The 9,091-nt window shown below is 33.8% G+C and overlaps 3 long non-coding RNA genes across 4 annotated transcripts; 1 reads left to right on the forward strand and 2 right to left on the reverse strand.

Moving 5' to 3' along the window:
• Positions 1 to 3,325: 3,325 nt before the first annotated feature.
• On the reverse strand, positions 3,326 to 4,423 carry LOC109127463 (uncharacterized). The gene is made up of 2 exons (XR_015570400.1): positions 3,814 to 4,423; positions 3,326 to 3,736 (listed from the first exon to the last, which is right to left on the reverse strand). It is a non-coding gene; the product is annotated as an uncharacterized LOC109127463 (long non-coding RNA).
• A 6-nt stretch (positions 4,424 to 4,429) lies between these two features.
• LOC104725018 (uncharacterized) lies at positions 4,430 to 5,553 on the forward strand. Of its 2 annotated transcripts, XR_015570399.1 has the most exons (3): positions 4,430 to 4,555; positions 4,644 to 4,751; positions 5,508 to 5,553. It is a non-coding gene; the product is annotated as an uncharacterized LOC104725018 (long non-coding RNA). The 2 variants fall into 2 exon arrangements; XR_757825.3 differs by lacking the exon at positions 5,508 to 5,553 and having other exon boundaries at positions 4,644 to 5,039.
• LOC104725019 (uncharacterized) lies at positions 5,304 to 6,818 on the reverse strand. Its single transcript, XR_757826.3, has 3 exons — positions 6,478 to 6,818; positions 5,652 to 6,383; positions 5,304 to 5,575 (listed from the first exon to the last, which is right to left on the reverse strand). It is a non-coding gene; the product is annotated as an uncharacterized LOC104725019 (long non-coding RNA).
• Between the last annotated feature and the right edge of the window lie 2,273 nt (positions 6,819 to 9,091).

A 9,091-nucleotide genomic window follows, 5' to 3' on the forward strand; every position in this document is an offset into this window, starting at 1 on the left:
GACTTTGTTCCAAGTCTTTAATGAGAATTCAGATTTCTCATTATGGAAGATTCAGATGCAAGTTGATCTGGATTTAGCTGGGCCAAAAGGATTCACTGAATAATTCTCTCTAATGAATATGGTTTCACTTACAAAAGGTGAAGGAAAGAAGGCTGTAGAAGGTGATAAAGAATCAGAATCTTCTCAAACAAAGTTTCTGATCTTGACAAGGTTGTGAAGTCAGAACAGGCTATGAATTTTGTAATCGCTCATGTTGGTGATGTTGTTCTGAGGAAAATCAATCATTGTAATAGTGCTGCAGAGATGTGAGAGACCCTCAACAAGTTGTACATGGAGACATCTTTATCAAATCAGATCTATGTGCAGCTTAAGTTTTACTCATTCAGGATGAGTGAATCGAAGACCATTAATAAGAATGTGAATGATTTCTTCAAGATTGTGGCTGAGCTAGGTAGCCTAGAGATTAATGTAGCATAGGAAGTTCAGGCAATTATGTTCGTGAATGGTTTACTTGGTAGGTACACTCAGCTAAAGCTTTTTTTTTTCACTATAAGATGTGGTCTCATCTGCAAGGTCTTTAGAGAGAGATTTGGATGAGCTAAAGTGAATGAAAGAAGCTCACCAACGGTTCTCTACACAAGTGAAAGAGGAAGACCAATTGTCAGGAATAATCAGCAAAGATGACAAGGCAAGGGCAAAAGCAGGTTTAATTCTAAAGCAAGACTTACCTGCTCGTTCTGCAAGAAAGAGGGTCACTTGAAAAAAGACTGTTCTGCTAGAAAGAAGAAGATGGAGAGTGAAAGTAAGGGTGTGTTTTCTGAAGCACTAAGTGTTAATGATCAGATGGTTAAAGATCTCTGGGTGTTTTATTCTGGGTGAACGTCTCACATAACGTCTAGAAGGGACTGGTTCTACAGTTTTCAAGAAGGAGGATCAACAACAATCCTTCATGGTGATGATCATTCAGTGGATTCACAGGGACAAGGTTCCGTTAGAGTTAACACTCATGGAGGATCGATTAAATTTGGAAAAAAACAGAGTCGGTGACATGATTATCGGTTTAAAGTGAAAAAGAAGGTTTGGGTCAAAATAGGGTGAAGAATAGCAAAATCGGGTCAAAAATCAGATTTTAACTCGGTTAAATTTGGATAAAGTCAAATTGGATTGAATAGTTTCGATTTATTGATCGGTTTAATTAGAAATGTAGTTATTCGTAAAAAAATAAAAGTTTGTGTAGTTTTACAAAGAATAAACTTTTTTTAGGTAGATTATAAAGAGACAAAATATTCATGTAGGAAAGTTTGAGAAAGCAATAAGTACCAGGATGAAAATTGCGCAACCCATATTCTTTTTGTAAACTATATCTTTCACGGGCTCAAATTTTAACAATATCAAATACTCCAAGCTAAAGCCCAAATTTTAAAACATATCATAAAAATACATGGAAAAAAGATGTCCAGCTACACGAGGTATGACGCAATACATGGCCACACATCTCAAGTTTAATAATGTATGCCCAGCTACATCAAGTATATGTTTAACTTTTATTTTGTCGTTTTAAACAAGTGGGAAAGTGGGGTTGTTGTCGGCAAGATTCAATTCTTCTTTATATGTTACTTAGGTTATTGTCTAGTCTTGTTGTGTAGCCTTAGTTTGTTTATACATTGTTAATAGGTTATTGTCGAGGTTACTGTCGGGTTCATTAGTTGTTTATAACAACTTGTCTTTGTCTTCTCTGAATTATATATTTTTTTTTGTAGTGGAAAAATTACAGTGAAGGTGAATTGCCATTATTCTGGCCAATTCAAGACAGACAATGGAGTGTTGAAGTACGTCGATGGAGTTATTGAAGTTTTTGAGGTTGATTCAGTGACAATTTTTCAAGACATATTGCTAAAAATGTTTGGAAAAAGAGTCAACAATCTTGGGAGAATGTGGTACAAGCTACCATTTGAAGAACTTTCTGATAGGCAGCCTCTGTGGGAGAATGTTGATAGCAATAAGAATAAATTGGTTTCAAAAGGACGTTGGATGGGAGAGGTGGACATCTTCTTTGAAAAGGCAGAAGAAGAACCGCTTGAAGCTGCTGGAGAAAAAGAAAAGGATGTTGCTGAGAAAGCCATAGTAGATGATAGTGGGAATGGTAAATCAGATGCAGGTTTATCCGAACCTGAAGAGTCAGATAATGAAGATGAGATTGTTGACAATGATGCTGGTATTGCAGTGGAGGACATTCAAGTTTTCAACAATGATAACTATGAAGAACAAATTCCGGATGATGATGAAGTATATCCTGCAACGGATGATGAATCTGGCGATGAAGAAGAACAAACAGAGAGATTGGTTAAGAAAGGCTTACCTGATGGAGTCTTTAGTTTGAGGCAGTTATTCAATAGTGGGAGTGAGTTTAAGAAGAACATCATCTGATATATATTGAAGACGAGACGCAATGTGGTGTATGCTAGGTGGGAGAAGGATAAGCTTGAAGCTGTTTGTAAAGCAAAAGGTTGTACTTGGAGCATATATTGTGCTATAGAGAATCCGATTGGGAAGTGGATGGTGAAGCGTTATCATAGTGAACATCTATGTCATCCAACCGGAAGGTGTGAAACGATAAAGACTCCTATCAGGTAAGTTTTGGAAGACTATATATCAGATTATTACTTGAGTGAGAAATGGAAGGGAACATATAGAAGAGGTTTGAGGCCTGTTAATGGAGTTAAGTTTTGGGAAGATTCTGGTAAACCAAGAATTGTTGCACCTCCTTATAAACGACATGCAGGGAGACCTAAGGGAAAAGCCAGAATCAAGGGACTTAATGAATCACCACGCAAAAAAAAGTCTCAGACGAAGGTTGATCAAAAAGGAAGAATAGTGCATTGTGGTCTATGTGGTGAACAAGGACATAATTCAAGAAAGTGTCCTCATGAGGTATTGTTATCGGACATTTGATTTATTTTTCTTGTCTTACATATGGTTAATTTGATAATTTTATTTTGTTTTAGTCTCCGGAGAGCAGGGCAAAGAGAAGGAAGCTTATGGTGACTCCTCTATTGGAAGCTCAAGATCAAGAGGAAATGGGAGCAGCATTGGCAGCCATGGAGCATGAAGATCAACCGGAAATTGGAGGAGCTTTGGTTGCCATGGAGCATCAAGATCAAGATGATGCTGAAGTGCAAGATGTGTCATCAACAGCACCATAAGGAAGTCAAGATGATGTTGGTTGTTGTTGTGTTCGGGTTCTTTTTGGATGTTGTGTTTGGGTTCTTTTTGGATATTAACATACTTTGCTTGTTGTATTTCATCCTTGTGCCATCCAAACAAAAAGTTCTTTAAACCATCCGATTTTTGGTTCAATATGTTAAACGGACCAAATCCTACAAATCAACATCAATAACAACTACTTGACAAATCCAAGTACGATGAAATACATTACATAGTAATTAACTTAACCAAGTACGATGACTCCAATTGCACAAACAAGCAAGCCTGTCAAACCCGTGATAACGAGGCGTTGACGAGACACAATTGCTTCCATATCATCAATCTTCTTCTTCTACAACTGATTTCTCTCTAAATCCCCCTTCAGCTCCATGGTTGTCGTTGATAGTTGACTTATTATCTTATTCTTCTCATTAATTTCTGCTTGAGCTTCAACCAATGCTCTTCTCGGCCAGCCTTTCACTTCTTCTTCATCAACCCAACTAAAGTACTTACAATGACCATTACCACCTTCCTACACAAACATCAAACAATTACTTAATCAACAAAGCTACTCACCTCAACATATATCGAAATTCAAGTGATACATACCTTGTACAGCTCACATCCAAGGAACCTTCGATTTGGATTTCTTGCCGTTTTCGAGATGAACATCTTCGCCGGCAATCCACAATCACAAACTTGCCCGACTCCAGACCTGCTCCTCATGCTACTAGACGATTCCGATGTTAATTTCATCTTCACTCTGAATTGAAGTTTCTCACACGATGAAGAACCCTAATATTCAATTTTTTGTCGATTTGGGAAAAATGGGAAATGTTATGGATCTCTGTTTTTTTTTTTTAAATTTAGATAAAAAGCCCATTAAAAATGGGTCCGAGTCGGGTATTTTATTTTGGTTGCAGGTGCTCGGATCGGGTTTTAGTTTTCCCCGATTATGGTTCTGATGAGTCAACGCCGGTCGTTGCCGGGAGAAATGACCCGGTAAATCGAGATTTTATGTCCATGGTGTAAAACACATGACGTCATGTACTTGATGTATGTAGCCATGCCAAACATATACTTAATGTAGCTGGGCATATATTATTAAACTTGAGATGTGTGGTCATGTATTGCATCATACCTCATGTAACTGGACATCTTTTTTCCAAAATACATTCACATGTTTGTTTTATACTTTTAGTTGAAACTCTACTTTTTGTTTAAACCCTACTTTTCTTAAGTTTCTCCGCCGTCAGTGATTATAAATTTAGAGGTCTCAGAAAATAAAGAATAATCGAAATCAGAGTTTCAACGCCGCCCGACACATTCTGAAAATCTGAGAATATATGTGGTAATATATATATGTTTTTCTCTATCTTTTATAACATTTTGAATTTTTGCTTCCAATCCTTGTTCACTAGCTTTTTTGGTTTCTGAAGGATAGTGGTAGTTGGGGTAACGCTTGCTTTCATCACGCTGCAAATGAGAGAGAAACTGAGATGAAAAAGCAAGTTCTCTCTTTGCAAGGTCTCTTCCACTATGAAACCGTAAGATTAATTTTTATTTTCCTATATTTTTTCCATTTTGTGCTTTACAAAAAATCCACTTTAAATCTTTATATTTCATTAAAAATAAATGTTTATGTATGAATATATTACATTATATGGATCCATACAATTGAATACTCAGGAATTTTGGAGTTCTTAGATCTGAATCTGTTAGGGCAACCCCAATATGGGGATTTATTTTAGGGGCTATTAAATTGTTTATTCATATATTTTGTAGTTTGAGATGATTAAGAACTTTGGGTTTGTTAATTAAAAGTTTTCCCACCATTTATTTTGAGTCTCTTAATTAATTTTTTTTTAAATAAAAAATCTAAATTAAAATATGAAATTATTGCATTTGAGATATATATTTATAAAATTATTGCATTTCATAAAATTTAAAACATATGAAACATTAAAACATAATAAATGACAAGTAAAATACATTAAAAGAGGAAATGCTTAATACCATAATACCAACTGCAGAAACAATCTTGAGAATAAATTTTTAAGCTAGCCACAGTAATTTGGTAACTTTTTATTCGCTAAAACAGAACCGAAAAAGAACTATATTGAACTTGTAAATTTTAGTGAGACAGCTGAAGAGTATGGTAACATTAGTATATGACTGATAACTCACACATAGAAACTAAATGCAACTTAAGCAAGTAAAGAGAGAAGTGATATTGTCTTAAGCTGCCGAACCAATCACTTTTAACAACAGCTTAGACCTTAAATGAAAACATGTACTTACAGGAAGAGCTTCCCATATTGCTTCATCATTTACGCTCTCTTCATCTCCAGGCATCAGTGCCCGACACATTCTGAAGATAAAACGTGTGGTATATTAAGAACTTCATATAGGAAAGCAGATTAAATAATTCCAAGAAATTTTCCTACCAAATAGACACCAATGCAATGCATAGACAGCTTCATAATTGGACAGTTTGATTGATTTTAGAGAAATCTCAGACTGTGTTTGAGAGACTAGGATCTGGAACGTTTCTGTCGGTAATATCACTCGTATACAAGTTCTGATCATAACCATAAACTTCATGCTGCATCAACCCGGAGTTACCCATACTAGACATGTTCTGATCACAACCATAAAGCTGCATCTGCATCAACTGATCCAGCCCATAGTTATTCACAGATTCTTGTACTGCTTCTGTGTTTGAGACGCAAGGATGTTGAAAGCTGCTGCTATTGATGTTACCCATACTACACATGTTCTGATCATAGCCATAAAACTCCTTCTGCATCAACTCATTCATCCCAAAGGATTCTTGTACCCCCGAGTAATGTTCTGTTTTTGTGACGCAAGGATGTTGGAAACTGTTGTTGAAATAGCTTCTTGCCCTGTAAATGCTAGAGGCAAGTTGATTCCTTCCAATGCCATCCAGTCAATCTCTCTCTCCCATTTCTCCCATCCCCACCAAACATAAGATTGCATCTTTGGAGCCAGTGTCCAACATTTTGGTATCCAAACAGACAGAAATAATCTCTTCCTTAGAAGTGCTGAAACATGAAGTGAGCTCAGAGTGATTCAGATTACACCAACCCTAAATAAACCCAAAAACTCTTAGTTCTACTGCAATTGTTTGGTTTTGCCTCAATTCTTCAGAAATTAACCTGATTTGAATCAATCAATTGAAAATAAAGGAACTTTGAATTAATTAAAAAGGGAAAAGCAAAGAGGAACTTTAAAAAGGAACTTTGAATTAACCTTCTTAGGGACGTTGTACTCGACGATGAAGGAACCATGCTTCTCGACGGCGAGAGAGAGGCCGTTCAAAGTAAGTCGGCGACGAGGGTAGCTTAATATCGCCGGCGTTTGATGATTCAGTGGCCGGATCCTCCGATTGAATCTCCTCCTAATCGCCTCCGCCGATTCAATCTCCTCCGCTTCGCATCTCCTCCGATGCCCAAACCATCTGATTCCATATCTTTGATTCTATCTCCTTCATTGTCAATTCGCGTCTTCCATCGAGAGAGAGAGGGAGAGAAAGAAATAAAACTATCGACCATCAAATTTTTTTTTAATCTTCTATTAATCGGTTGCCCAACAAAAACGTGACACGTATGGTCTCTTATGTCAAAATCAAGTCTACTAAATAAAAGATCCTCTTATCTTTTTTTCTTTTATCTGATTTATTTATTTTTTATTTTTAGTTAAAACTCCTCTTACAACTCCCCATTGAAGATAACCTAATATTTGGGAAACAACTATCTGGATATGGTCTATACTCGCGGCTATCCATATTCAATCCAGATCGGCTAAAAATATTAAAATAATAATAAAAATTAATATACTATATTATATGAATGTTTTCAAAATATCATAGGAAATTTATTATATTTTTATTCCTAAATACATCAAATTCTTCAATATATAGTTTTGGTAATTTTTTACACAATTTTCTTTACATAAAATAAATATAAACTTTTACATGTATCATAATAAAATTATATTTATAGTGGATCTGAGTTAGAGTGGAGTATCATGACCTTTAAATCTATATACCCTTATTCTAAGTTTTGGATATCCTATTTTCTGATCAGATTGGATTTCGAATTCCGGATACTTTGTTCAATCCTACTACATTGTAGTGATTATGGGGAGAAATTCATCGTTTTTATAATCTGATTATTTAAAAAAAAAATAAAATAAAAATTAGAAGATTGGTCAAAAAAACTAGTGAGAACAACTTGTAAAAATAAGTTCAAATAATCAATCAAGAAAGGAAAAAAATCCAAACAATAAATTGAGTTTTGGGTTATAGATAAAAAGTCTTTGTTCAAAGTATATTTTCATGAAAGACCAAAGAAAATAAATCACCTATACAAAAATGAATAATTTCTATTTGAAATATTAAATATGGAAATATTTTTGATACTCAGCAATGAGAATTTAGACTATATACATTTGTGTAAATATAGGAGAAAAACATATTTTGCAATATCAAAAATGATAATTTTACCATAAAATTCATATGTACTAATAGTTTCCGCATGTTCATCATCTATGGTTTTGTGTTTCAGTAAATTTTATTATTTGATGAGTTTTGCATTAACATTGGATTAAAAAGAAAACACACAGAGATAATTGTTAATTCTTTGTTTAGTAATTTGATGGTAGACGAAGATAGCTGTTGTCCTATCCTCAACATGACTTTGTGTTCCATTGCTTCATTCTTTTCAGTACCGTTGTATTCATGGATGTGTATTTTTATTGGTATGTGTCTCTTGATCTTTAGATATATCTCTAATATATTTAAAGATACGAAAGACAAAGAAATAAACATACACGCAACAAATGAGGACAACATTCAAGAAAAGAGAAAAAAAAAAAAAAAAAAAAAAAAAAAAAAAAAAAAAAAAAAAAAGAAGACAATGCTACAAAACCATGGAATTACTAGACTAAAAATTAACATTATTCTTGTGTTTTCTTTTTGCATTCATCGTTAAAGTAAAACATCTCGAATTTTAAAGTTATAATGCTACAAAACCATGTAATTTTGAACACGTAGTAAGGATTAGTATACTACATATGATTTTTTGTTTATGGTACAATTACGATGTTTTATATTGCTAGTTATGTTTCTTTTCTATATTCGCAAATTTATTTAATCAGTCAACTCTTTTTCTCAATACAGTATATTTTCTTATTTAATAATTAATTAATCGTTTTATAATTTTTTTTTATTTTTATGGTTATAATTTAATTAAAATATACTTTGAACAAAGACTTTTTATCTATAAACAAAAACTCAGTGTATTGTTTTGGATTTTGTTTTTTTTGTGGGATTGTTAAAACTTATTTTGACTAGTTTTTTTTTTACTTTTTAGTAATTTTTTTGGCAAATTTCTTTGAACTAATAAAAATATTATGAAAAGGATAAATTCTTGTAACGTAGTGTACATATATGAAGAGTTATTATAATACTTATTATAAAAATTAAGTATCGAAACTTTAATTTTCAATAGTAATAAATTTGTATTCACTACCTTTTCGGCTATGACGAGGGAATATAGATTCATGCAACAACCCAAAACGGCTAGTAAAGTTTCCAAGAAAAATCGACGAACAAAGCATCCAAATAAGACAAATTAGAATATTGAGGCAATGTTAACACCTTGGAGTACTTATGGATGGCATGTGTATAGCAAAGCATAAAGTAAATGTCATATACAAAGTTATACAAACATAATTTTATTGAATCAATCAGTGATGTCACTACAAAAAAACAAGCCTATTGCGATGGCAAGATTTGTCGCTCATCCCTCGCAAAATGGTATTAGTGACGGATTTGCGAGCATCGTCAATTCCTCGCTAATCG

The sequence above is a fragment of the Camelina sativa genome, chromosome 11 (genome assembly GCF_030686135.1).
Source record: "Camelina sativa cultivar CO46 ecotype springtype chromosome 11, ASM3068613v1".
Classification (NCBI taxonomy): Eukaryota; Viridiplantae; Streptophyta; class Magnoliopsida; order Brassicales; family Brassicaceae; genus Camelina; species Camelina sativa.